This window comes from Pongo abelii, chromosome 3, assembly GCF_028885655.2.
Source record: "Pongo abelii isolate AG06213 chromosome 3, NHGRI_mPonAbe1-v2.0_pri, whole genome shotgun sequence".
Taxonomy (NCBI): domain Eukaryota; kingdom Metazoa; phylum Chordata; class Mammalia; order Primates; family Hominidae; genus Pongo; species Pongo abelii.
This window is the reverse complement of record NC_071988.2, coordinates 61,162,577-61,176,118: the sequence shown is the minus strand read 5'-3', so window position 1 is coordinate 61,176,118 and position 13,542 is coordinate 61,162,577. Positions and strand designations below refer to the sequence as shown.

General features: G+C 40.8%; 1 protein-coding gene across 1 annotated transcript in view; it reads left to right on the top strand.

Moving 5' to 3' along the window:
• Positions 1–3,695: 3,695 nt before the first annotated feature.
• CRACD (capping protein inhibiting regulator of actin dynamics) overlaps positions 3,696–13,542 on the top strand; it is a 279,184-nt gene continuing 269,337 nt past the window's right edge. The window contains exon 1 of the mRNA XM_054553975.2: positions 3,696–3,854. The gene's annotated coding sequence lies outside the window, so the exon portion shown is untranslated. The remainder of the gene's footprint in view (positions 3,855–13,542) is intronic.

The following is a 13,542-nucleotide window of genomic DNA, read 5'->3' as shown; positions in this document are numbered from 1 at the left end:
TCTTTTGAGTCTGGTTTCTTTCACTTAGCATAATGTTTTCAAGGCTCATCCATGTTGCATGCAAGGTTCATACATGTAGTCTATATCTATCACTCAGTACTTCATTCCTTTCTATTGCCAAATAATATTCCACTGTATGGATATCCACATTTTATTTAATACATTCATCAGTTGATGGACATTTGAGTTGTTTCCACTTTTGGCCATTCTAAATAATGCTGTTATAAACACTCATGTATACGTTTTTGTGTGGATATGTTTTCATTTCTCTTGAGTATTTTTCTAGGAGTAAAACTGCTGGGTCATTGGGTATTCCACCATCAGAATATATGAAGTTTCCAATTTCTCTATGTCCTCACCAACACTTGTGATTATCTGTCTTTTTTATTATGGCCACCCTAGGTGTGATTTTGATTTGCAGTTCCCCAATGGTTAATGATGTTAAGCATCTTTTCATTTGCTCATTGGTCATTTGTGTATTTTCATTGGAGAAACATCCATTCAAATCCTATGCCCATCATAAAATTGGGTTATTTGTCTTTTTATTATTGAGTGTTATAAGTTCTTTATGTATTCTGTATACAACTCCCTTGTTAGATACAATATATGATTTGTAAATGTATTGTCCAATTCCATGCATCATAGTTTCACTCACTTGATGATATCATGTGTAACATAAAAGTTATAAATTTTGATATTGTTTATTTTTCTCTTGCATTGCTTGTGTTTTTGATGTCATATCTTAGAAATCATTGTCTAACCTAAGGACATGATTTATGCCTTTGTTTTCTTCTAAGAGTTTTATAGTTTTAGCTCTTACCTTTAGATCTGTGATCCATTTGAGTTAACTTTTTATATAGTGAGATAAGGGTCCAAATTGATTATTTTGCATATAGATTTGCAGTTGTCTCCATGTTTTCTTCTGTTAGTATTTGCCTATTATATTTTTCCATTACTTAATTTTCAGACACAATAATAATGGTAATTTAAAAGATATGTGAACTAGAACAGTTATTCCCATTTTACTAATTTAAGGAAATATCTGAAGTTAATTGAATTATCCAGTGGACTCATGCTGAGGGACAGAAAGTCATGGAAAGGGATGATACACAGACATGGTGGATTATAGAATGGAGAGGCTTTGGAAGTCCTTGGTCTAACTCAGCGTTTCTTAACCTTAGCACTATTGTCATTTGGGGCTGGATAATTCTTGGTTGTGGCGGCTGTTCTGAGCATTGTAAGATTCTTAGCAGGATCTCTGGCGTCTACTCAGTAGATGCCCAGTAGTAGCACCTGCTATCCCCAGTGTAGACCACCAAAAATGTGCCCAAGACACTGCCAAATGTCTCCTACAGTGCAAGTATCCCTACAGCTGAAACTACTGGTCTAATTACGAAATTTATTTCCCACATATTTTCTATAACCCCTCACACAGCAGTTAAATGGTTAAGATGTTCTGCATCTTTTTTTTTTTTTTTTTTGTATTATGGCCCCTCTGAAAAATGTTTCCACTGGTAGGCAGTTAGCTATCGAAAACGTGGAATAGTAGACTGCTACTTGGGGTTAGGGTGCCATGCAATCTTATTATAGCCCTGGATGTAGTTGCTATGAACCAATGTATTTGAAAAGTGAGGAAAAAAAAACAGCACCTGTCAAAAGTGGTGCCTGATGGATTCCGATTTCTGAGGCCCATGAAACGCTGTCTAGTTGTTAGAATGCTCCAATATGAGCATCATTTCTCCAGAACTCCGGCAATATTTTTTGGGTGTATATGAATTGGGGTGCCTTGTCCTACAAAGTGAAAAGATAGTAGACCTACATTTGACTTATGAACATTTGAATTTTTATATGGACATTTGTTTGTGTTTTCATGTAGTTGGCAAGACTATAATATATATCAAGAACAAGATCCCAGCTATATGTTCTGCATAGATTTGATTTTTGGCTTCTGGGAACTTCTTTTTTTTTTTGAGATGGAGTTTCTCTCTTGTTGTCCAGGCTGGAGTGCAATGGCGCAATCTCAGTTCACTGCAACCTCCGCGTCCCGGGTTCAAGCGATTCTCCTGCCTCAGCTTCCCGAGTAGCTGGGATTACAGCGATGCGCCACTACGCCTGGCTAATTTTTGTATTTTTAGTAGAGACGCGGTTTCGCCAAGTTGGCCAGGCTGGTCTTGAACTCCCGACCTCAGGTGATCCGCCTGCCTCGGCCTCCCAAAGTGCTGGGATTACAGGCATGAGCCACCGCGCCCGGCCGGCTTCTGGGAACTTCTATCGCTACTAGACTCAAATCAAAAGAAATTTGCTCAACCCTTTCTGAAACTCTGCATTATTCTAATTTGGAATAAAGCAGACATAGTTTAGGATATGTACACACTGAACTAAGTATCTATATTCACGAAAATACAAAGCCATATATTATACTGATATTTAACTTAAAGGTTTATCTAGAATAAACCAGTTGGATAACGTAACATGCACTAGATTCTCCCAGTCTCAAGGTTGCTCCTTTAAGTCATGCAGTGAAATTACTAGTCCTTGGCCAATAAGGTGAAACCTCGTCTCTACTAAAAATACAAAAATTAGCTGGGTGTGGTGGCGGGCGCCTGTAATCCCAGCTACTCAGGAGACTGTGGCAAGAAAATCGCTTGAACCCAGGAGTTGGAGGTTGCAGTGAGCTGAGATCGCGCCACTGCACTCCAGCCTGGGCAACAAGAAACACTGTCTCAAAAAAAAAAAAAAAAAAAAAAAAAAGAAATTACTAGTCCTATTTTTGGCATTTGGGACATCTGGCTCAATACTGGGTATAGTTTAGGGCTATCTTTCATATTTTGCATCTTTTGTCTAGTCATTTTGCTTTAAAATTTCCTGTTTAATAATGATATTCAATTATTTTAAGCATCCTTGCATACATAGTAAACTAAAAAGATCACCAGAAACTGATTTCCAGTAGTTGCACTGGCATAGTCATAGCAAAAAGTATGAAGGATAAGTCTTGTTTTCTTCGTTAGCTCACAAAAGGAGAAGTCATTATTTTCCTTAAAGCATCAAAATCACTATTTAATTTCATTATGGCTGGGGACAATAATGCGCATTGTCAATGTCACTCCATTCAGATGTACAGCGACTCAGCAATGGAATTTCTAGCCTATTTCTAGGTGGCATTTTCCAACTTACTCAACTCTCAGGAGTCCCAGTGCCATTTATTATGACTGGGATTCTGCAGGACGAAACTTCTCCTGGGCTCCCGGTATCTCCTATTAGAGTGACTACTGCGGGTAACAGGGACCGAATTTGCAACCCGTGGGGTGGTGACCGATGGTCCAATGTTCTCGCCCCACGCAGGATGAGCCTCGCTGTGAGCCCACCACTGTAACCTCAGACCCCACGAGTTCAGCACTCCCTCGAGTCAGGCTTTGCAGAAGCCGGGAGGGCACTGGTCAACCCCACGCCCCTCCTTGGGGCCCCGCTCCGGGTTTCTGGGCACCCCTGGGGAGGGCAGCCATCCGGTGCGCGCCACTCCCGGAGGGCGCGAGAAGGAAGCCGGCGCCTCGCGCTCAGCGGTCCCTGGGCGAAGGCGGGCGGGGCGGCGGCGCGGGTCCGAGCGCCCGAGGCGCCGGCGGAGCATGTGACCACGCCGCGCGGGGCCGGGCGCGCAGTGCCGCGCGCTGGCGGCAGTGGGGAGAGCAATGGAGGCCACGGCCGACTGAGAGGCGGGTGCGCTGCTGGTGCTGCTGCCGCGGCCGCTGCTGATGCGGGGGCTGCCGCGCGCAGTGCCGCCGAGTCCGCAGCTCGCCCGGGACCGCCGGTCGCCGGCCAGCCGCTCTGCCAGCCGGAGCGCCAGGCGGGGACCTCAGGTGAGCGCCTGCTCGGCCCGCGGCCGGAGCCAGACAATGGGGACAGGGGCGGGCTTCTCTCCTCCACTCGCGCCCCTCCGGGCCGGGCCCCCGCAGCGCCCCGGGACTCCAGGGGACCTGGCCCCGGGGGCGTGGGCTCGGCGCGGCGGGCGGTGGACTTCGGGGCGGTGTCCCCGCGTGGGAGGCGCGGACCCTCCCCGAGGAACCTGCGCGGCTTGCGCGCTTTGGATCCCCGCAGGGGAACCTGCCGCCGGGCTGCGCCCCGGGAACTTGCGGAGAATATGGGACCTCGCCTGCCTTCTCCTCATCCCGCGCCTCGCCATCCTGTCACCGGGTCCCTAGCTCGGTCCCGACCGCGGCAAGGGCCAGACCGAGACCTCGCCGTCCGGGATCGCGGACGCCGTCCGGGCTCAGCCCTCTCCCCACCGCCCCCAGAGCTGCATTGCTTTGTTTAACCTCTGCCAGACCGTTTCGCACAAACTCTTGTTGCCCCAATTCTGATGAGCCACCAGTTTGATGGCTGAGGCAAGACAAAGGTTTCCCCTGTTTACCAAGGGCCGGGGCCAGGAGACTGCGCGCTGCCCGTGGTGTAAAATGTGTTTTCCTTATCTTCGCCCGGGGCTTGTTGAGATGGTTTTCCTGGCACTATAACCGTCCTTTCTTGCAGAGCTCTGTAGTGGCGAGATTGGACCTCCTAACCCTACGGATACGGTGGGTGGGGTATGGCTTTTTTTTTTTTTCGTGATTATCAGTAAACAGAAGCCGACTTTGAATTTTATAATATGTGTTCTTGAGTTAGAGACATCGTAATCATTTTCTGAATTCTGAATTTTAAGAGAATATATATTTCAAGACACATTGATTCAGTGGAGGGGGAGGGGGAAGAAAACCTAGTAAGTACGACCATGTGTTGTGAAATTTTAATATGGTTTTAGGAATAATGGCTGGGAAACTGATCTGGTGTAGGTGAGGGAGTGTGTGTGTGTGTGTGTATGTGCGTGTGTGTGTATTGGGGGTGGTAAGTGGTGGTGGTGGAGAGGGAGTGGTTAGAATACAAAGGATAACGCAGTTTTAGAAAAAGATTCTTAGTAAATATCCTGTGGCAAATTTTTGATTCATTAAGTTGTGAGTTAAATCAATGTTTCCTTTAAAAATCACCTATAGTAATTGTGGAATTATATAAAAAATGGCTCACAGTTCTTTGGCATTGTTTGTGACTCAGGAATCTGAATAAAACAGTCAGTTTTGAGTAATTTTTAAAAAGTCAACAAAGAGAAGACTCCTTCACTACTGTCTCCTTTATCCTTTGGGAAAAGGGAATTCTTGTTCAGTATATTCAAGAGAAAATTGCCTATATGAAAAAAAATTTCAAAGGCAGCTTTGAAAGAGAAACATTTTGAAAAATGTAATATGGTTGCATTACAGATCACTTCAACTCAGAAGTGGGCAGGGAAAAAAATCATGTTACTGGATCGCCCTTTCCACTGTTGATTATTTAAAATGAATTTTATTCAAAAGCTTAATTTTACAGTCATCTCTAACACATTGAGAAACTTTCACTCTAAAGACTTAGCAGTACTTACCGACCACCGAATTTGGACGAGGAAGCTAACACCAACTTGACAATAGGCAACTGGTGTGAGAAACAAAAGCTAGCTCTTCATAATAGTTCATAGTTCTTCATAAACTACAAAGCACTATAATAAATGGAAGTTATTATTATCGCTAGATGAGGAAGCTGTGTTTTACAGTTTTTCTCTTACCCAATTTCAGACCAATTAATTGACATTAATTTGAAATTCTCCAGGGCAAGAGACAATCTTTTAGTCTTTTTTGTGGTCTGTATTTCTGATCTGGCACACAGTAGGTGTTCAGTATGTAGTCGTGGAAAGAAAGAATGAATATGTGAAAAAAATACAAGTGGATAAAACGTGTACAGATGGAATTTGTTTACTTCTTTTTATTCAACGAACATTTACTGAAGGCCTACTGTGTGCCAACAACTGTGCAGAGGTTTTCCACATACAGTTTATGAAAGCTTGGTGACCTCCTTTTTCAGTCATAGTTGATGTGTGTTTCTTCCAAGAATGGGGCCTCTTGGGTGGTTTTTTTTCATCATTTTAAATCATCTCCTGTAACTGAGTAGCACGATAGAACATTTCACTTGTTGTATGTGCATGTAGTTTCTCACAATGGCCTGTGGGGAGGCAGGGCAGATATTATCATTCCCGTTTTGTAGGTGAGGAAATCCAGACATGGCGAGATTAAATGACTTGCCAGCTCCTTGCCACTAAAGCAACAATGCCAGGGACAGAAGCTGGATCTCACGCCCAGAGCTTTCTCCCCTGAATCACACAGCCTTCTCCAAGATACACTGTCCCCCAGAAAATCACACTGGAATTAGACCTCATGAAAAAGTCTACCTTTTGGATAACTTTTATATAAAGAAAAGGTATATTTTACAACCTAGTACTTACGGGAGTGGTTAAATACACAAGTTCTCGAGGCAGGTGATTGAATTTGAGCGTTGACTTCACTAGCTACTAGCTCTGCATCCTTGGCAAGTGATTTAAATCTAAGCCTCAGTTTCCCCATCTGTAAAATGGGGGAAGTAATCCTATTTAGAACATTTTTGTGAGGATCAAATAAAATAATATGGGCACAGCACAATGTTTAGTACAAACTAAGCACTCAGTGTCAGCTAATTTTTATTTTCATTATTTTAATGTAAAGTAATGGCTTTTAAACTTTTTAATTTTTTATTTTATTTTTATTTTTTTAAAGAGATGAGGTCTCACTGTGTTGCCCAGGCTGGTCTCAAGCAATCCTCCTGCCTTGGCCTCCCAAAATACTAGGATTACAGGCATGAACCACTGCGCCCAGCCTAAACTTTTATTTTTGCACAGTAAGAGATGCATTTTACTTTGCCACCCAGTATACAGATACATTGTAAATATCTGTAATTAAAAAATTCATGAAGTAATGCTTAGACTTTGAATGTGCAATGCATTCTTGTATTTTTTATTCTATTTTATTTTAAAAATGTTGGTTGAGATCGCTAAATGATTTCACATCCCATTAATGGGTCAGGAACTACACTTTGAAAAGCACTAATGCAAAGGATAATCAGGTTAAGTGCATTTAAGAAAACTCTGTTGTTGAATCTTTATTTCTTTTCTTCAAATGGTTTACAACATCAGTTGGAGTTTGAATACTAAATTACATTTAAAAATAGGTTCTTAAACATTTCTTGGGAATTACGATCATGTATTGAGTATTTATCATGGTCACGTTACTGTGTGCTAAGCAGTCTATTTATGTATGTTATCTAATTTAGTTCTCACAACAGCCCTGTAAGTAGGCCTTGTGTTTACATTTGATAATTGAAATTAAGACTCAGAGAGCTTTTTATTAACTTGCCCAAGGTCCTAAATTTAGAGAGGGATGAAGCAAAGATTCAAACTGAGTTCTCTCTCTGCCCTCTTAACCCCCATAGTTTTCTGATGTTCCCTCATAGTGATTTCTGAAGATATTTCATTTCTTCCTTAACATAAATTTGAATGTCGACATTGAGAATTTACCCATTGTGGTACATCTTTTGTAGCTTCCTTTGAAATGACTCATTTCAAGTCAGTTTTCAACTTAGGGAAGTTAAGGAAGCATAATGTAATTCTTTCTGGCTTTAGCTGGTCTTTGATGTAAATATTTTGTAATAGCTTCTCAGGTTTTTGTGATAGAGTCAATTAATTGGTCATTTTTATTGAGCATCCAGAGATTTAATATATCTTCCTAAGAGACATGAAATAGCTGTGTAACTATAAAAAGACTTCATTACGAATGAATGTCGGCTTTTGTTAAGGCGCAAAATGAAGCCTTACAAGCTACAAAAGAGTACTTTATAGTGTATTGATTGGTCTTAAAATCACAAGGTGGTAAAAGTATTTACTTTGTAAAGTACTTTAAGAAACCACCAGCAAGTATCCTATTAGCATTTTTTGTTTTTTGGTTTTTCAGTTCTTTACACGTTTCCTATGTGTATTTGTAGCAGTATTTTAATTTTAATATTTTGATATTTCTAGGACTTCCCTCTCTGAAACACATTGTCAGGAATAATTAAGGCTGTTTTCAGGAAATATATTTTATAAATAATACTTAGAATACACAAATAGATGCTTTTGTATAATAAAGGCAAATTTCACTTTTTTTTTACATTTATATCTTCTAGATTAAAACTCTTACGGTGTCTGGTTTGCATTATTGCTATTATATGTAGGAGTGTAACTCATAAATAACATGATTACCAGGTGCCTAAAAATGTATACACATGCCACTGCTCTTGCATTATAGCTTTGGATACTCCTGTGTGCATGGGGCTTTAAACTTTTAATCATATATTTAAACAGTTTATTTGTTGAATTAAGGTTAGTGTTTTCAAAGCTGACAATTTTGAATACTGTCAAAATTGTTTTGAAGCTGACAATGTTGAATTAAGGTTAGTGTTTTCCAAGCTCCTGAATAGCTGGGACCATAGGCGCATGCCACCACATCTGGTTAATTATTTTTTGTAGAGATGTGGTCTCTCTCTGTTTCCTAGGTTGGTCATGAACTCTTGGGCTCAAGTGATCTACCTGCCTTGCCTCAGCCTCCCAAAGTGCTGGGATTGCAAGCATGAGCCGCCACTAAGGGGCTCCTTTTTATCCTGATGTGAAAATTCATAGAGATAAGAACAAAATCAATTTAGATATTAATTTGTTCTGGTGGCTTTAAGGTAGATGCATATGCATATTTTAGGTTTACATAAATGTATGATTTTCACACGTATATGAGAAGTACCAGATTATAAACTCTTCTCTAAACTAAAGAAATACATATTAAGTAACTTTGTGGAAATAAAAAAACTGAGTAACAACCCTGAAGAGATATTTTTATAGTCACATGTTGTCAGCCTTATAGTCACATGTTATCAGACATATTTAAGAAGCCAAATAGAACAACCATATGTAAAAGCTTTTATATGTGAAAAAGTGATACCATTTAAAATGTCAAAAATGGAAACGTAAATATTTCAGTCAGATTTTAAGGTCTTCACCAGGTCTTTCAGATGTTTTTAGTGTTTTTCAAGTGGCATACTTTGGGGACTAAGAAGAAATGTCAAAAAGCTTGCTTTTGAAACTGGTACTGTATTCAATATGAATTGAGGAAAAGACACAGAAACTGCGTCCCTGAAACACTTTAAAAAATATTTAAATCAGAAGTAAATACTTAGCCCACTAGAAACGGTTGTTAGAATAGAGTTTAAGAGCAGGTAGCAGCTGCTAAGAGGAATTAGAAAAAGGAAGGACAACTTGCTAAAAAGGCATTTTGGTTTTTACCAGGGAAGGTAAGAACGATCTTATCTGGAGGCTCACTGGCCTCACCCCGCTCACCTGGGGAGGGATTGGCTGGCAAGAAGGAAGATAAGGAGACAGGGAGGGGGAAACAGGTTACCTGAAAACTTGATTATTATTTAAATCTAGAATAAACCGGATTCAAGGAATAATCTGTGAAAATTCTTGTTAAAATAATTGTTAACCCCTTGTTAACAATGGGCTGTTTCCTCACTTGGGAAAAATAAAAAGGAGAGGCCATAGTCCCAAGATCACCATTTTTGAAAGAGGAAACATCATTACTCCAAACCCCATTGCCAATACCATTTATGGTCTCGGGTGGGGACCACAGCTAATGTTCTTAGGGAAGATTGTGACAGATCTAGCAGGGCTGTTAAGACACTGCTGGTGAATTCCAGGCTGCCCTAAATGATTGCAGTCAGGATTTTTCTTCATTTTGAAAAGTTTTTAATACATTTAGAATGACTTTTTCTTCACCAGACTGTCACTGTGACAGAGGCAGTGGGCTTTCCTGGCTTTATTTATGATGCAGCTGGCCTTGCAAGTTTGTGATGGGTTAACTGTCTTCTAGAGTTAATGAGGTCAGGGTCACAGGTTCAATTCTTGGGAAGGCCAGTTAGCTTTGCTTTGTTCTGTGAGCGCATATTGTACTCTTAACCCAGGCCAGCCATCTGGTGAAGGCAGATCATTGATCACAAAGGCATTAATAAGCAAGACAGTGTGGGAGCAGCAGCATGAATCTTTCTCATAGATATTGAGTAATTAGAGAAACAATTCCAAAAGCCTGTGCACATTTGTATTATTTTTATAGCATTATCTTAATAGATAGAAGATAACATGGTTTTCAAATATTTTTCTTTGCCATTTCTGTTGAACTTTCATCTGAACAGTTGTCTTTTCAAGTTATGATTTTTGAGATGTCTCGTTCATTCAGTAGTTATACTTTGTTCTGAGTATTCTTAATCTCCCTGGAGGTTTGTAGGACAGTGATTGTGGCAGTGAGAACAGTCATGCTAAAAGCAGTAGATCAAACCACTTAGTTGTTTATAGATCCAATTCCACTGAATTTAAAAAGTTTAAAAAAAGCAAAACACCATTTTGAATGAGGGTAAACAGACTAAGAATTTTAGGAAAATGCTTTATACTTCTTCTAAGTAGACCTTGATCTGAAAATCTGTCATTCCCTTTATTAAAATAACTTCTAGTGTTAAGAGAAATATCAGAGATCATCTAGGCCTGTGCTGCCCTATACCGTCCTGCTGGTCCCATGTGGCTAGTCCGAATGGAGATGTGCTATCAATTTAAAATACATACTAGGGCCAGTGCTATGGCTCACACCTGTAATCCCAGCCTTTGGGAGGCCAAGGCCAGGAATTCCAGACCAGCTGGGCAACATGGCAAAACCCTGTCTCTATCAAAAAAAAAAACAAAAAACAAAAAACAAACCCTCTCCCCAAAAAACCAAAGTTAGCTGGGCGTGGTGGCACGTGTCTGTGGTCCCGTTACTTGGGGCTGAGGTGGGAGGATTGCTTGAGCTAGGGAGATTGAGGCTACAGTGAGCCTGTCTCAAAAATAAAATAAAATAAAATAAAATAAAAAATAAAATAAAATAAAATAAAATAAATAAATAAAATAAAATAAAATAAAATAAAAAATAAAATAAAATAAAATATAAAATAAAATAAATAAATAAAATAAAATAAAATAAAATAAAATAAAAAAATAAAAAGTACATACTAGTGCTGGGCCTGGTGGCTCATGCCTTCATGCCTATAATCCCAACACTTTAGGAGGCTGAGGCAGGTGGATCCCTTGAGCCCAGGAATTGGAGACCAGCCTGGGCAACAAGATAAAAGTCCTGTTTCTATTTTCTTTTTTAAAAAAACCAACATACTGGATTTGAAACATTTGGTGTGAAAAGAGAATGCAAAATATGTCATTAATAGTTTTTTAATGTTGATTACACGTTGAAGTAATAGTTTTGACTATGTTGGATTGAATAAAATATTGTTAAAATTAATTTTACCATTTTTTTACTTTTAAAATGTATCTACTAAGAAATTTAAAATTACGTATTTGGCTCACATTTGTGGCTTGCATTATGTTTCTGTTGGGCAGTGCTGGTCTAGTCCAACCCTCATTTTACTGATGAGAAGGCTAAGGTTTGGAGGTGAGTAACTGAGCTGAATTCTTTCCATTGCCTGTAGTCTCTCCCTGCTAATAGGTTAGGGGCTCAGGAAGACTGAAACTCTGAACCACAAGAGGACCATTTAGTGCATGGCAATTGTATGTTGCAAGATCTGTGCCTAAGCCATTGCCTGTTAGGTGTTTACTAGTTGTGTGTGTGTATGTGTATATTCACTGTGCCAGTTGTGTGTGTACACACATACACTGGGTGGAGGGCTTTGTTTATTTATAATGTAGATGTTTAGGCTTAGTTTTACCTTCCTCTATAGGTCAGAGGTCCTGCATTAAAATATTAGACATTAACAGTTGTGACAGGGGTAAATAAGATATGGTGCTCATTTAAGTCAGCACTTTCATATGTACTTCCTATTACCAGAGGATTTCAGATACGTTGGTTTTTTTTTTTTTTTTTTGGAAACGGAATCTCACTCTGTCATTCAGGCTAGAGTGCGGTGGTGCAATCTCAGCTCACTGCAACCTCTGCCTCCAGGTTCAAGAGATTCTCCTGCCTCAGCCTCCCGAGTAGCTGGGATTACAGGTGTGTGCCACCACACCTGGCTCATTTTTTGTATTTTTAATAGAGATGGGGTTTCACCATGTTGGCCAGGCTGGTCTTGAACTCCTGACATCAAGTGATCCACTCACCTCAGCCTCCCAAAGTGCTAGGATTACAGGCATGAGCCACCGTGCCAGGGGTGCAGTGGCACCATCTCGGCTCCCTGCAGCCTCCGCCGCCCAGGTTCAAGTGATTCTCCTGCCTCAGCCTCCTGAGTACCTGGGATTATAGTTGTGCGCCACCAAGCCTGGCTAATTTTTGTATTTTTAGTAGAGACAGCATTTTACCATGTTGACCAGGCTGGTCTCGAACTCTTGGGCTCAAGCACTCCCCTGCCTCGGCCTCCCAGACTGCTGGGATTACAGGTGTGAGCCACCGCACCTGGCCTCCGATAGTTTTGAGTGAGCCTTGATGGACAAAGCAGCAATGCTTTCAGGCTGAATCATTTTTGGAAGGAGGAGAGCTGAGATGAAGGGAGGTCTTTTGCCTGTGTTCTGAAGGAAGCATATGAACCGTGAGTGACTGTTTCTTAACCACGGATGCTCCTGATGTTCCAATCTGGAAAGAATAGCCAGGGTTGGCTGGTACAAAAGCCATGGCCTCAGAATGTAGGCTTCCTGTCAGTTTTGTGAGCATAATGGTCTTTAACTAGCAAAGATAAAAAGGAGGAGAACTTCATGATCAAAATTTTTTGTCTGCTATTTTTAGTTGAGATTTGTATTTCCTAATCAACATAGGCAGCTCAGATGTGACTGTAGTGATTAGCATCTTAAAGATGTTTACTTTATGCAGCTTCTGCTCTAGCCTTTCTTTTTGGCCCATGCAGAGTCCCAAGTCACTTAATTTGTTATCAGTGGCCCAGTGACAACTAGTGAACACAATTTTGTCAGGGAACCTCTGACACTTCAATTAATTTCATAATCCATACTAGAAATTAACCTTTATGAATCTGTCCATTTAGAAGGGCCACTGTGCATTGTGAAGGTTGGAGGAATGTTGGTTTATAAAAATATTTACAGATTATCATTTTTCTTTATTTTTGTCTGTTACAAACAACCCCGGTTGATCCTAGGTAGAGACAAATAAAGCAAGACAGCAATCTCTGAATGGTTACCTTCAAGCAGGCAAAATAAGTAACTGTGTCCTTTGTTTTGAAGTTTAATGAAGATTTCCAGCAAGGCTTGGTGGCGCCTGTCTGTAGTCCCAGTTACTCAGGAGGCTGAGGTGGGTGGATCACTTGAGCCTAGGGGTTTGAGATCGACCTGGGCAACAAGACCAAACCCCACCTCTACAAAACAAACAAACAAACAAAAAACAAACACTTCCCTCCCACAAATTAGGTGGGCATGGTGGTGTGCACCTGTGGTCCCAGCTACTCAGGAGGCTAAGGTGGGTGGATTGCTTGAGCCTGGAAGGTTGAGGCTACAGTGAGCCAAGATTGTGCCACTGAACTCCAGCCTGGGTGACAGAGTGAGACCTTGTCTTAAAAAAAGAAAAGAAAATTTCCATTTCCATCCACATTCCACCCAGCCAGTCATGATAAACCCATTTTCTCTCA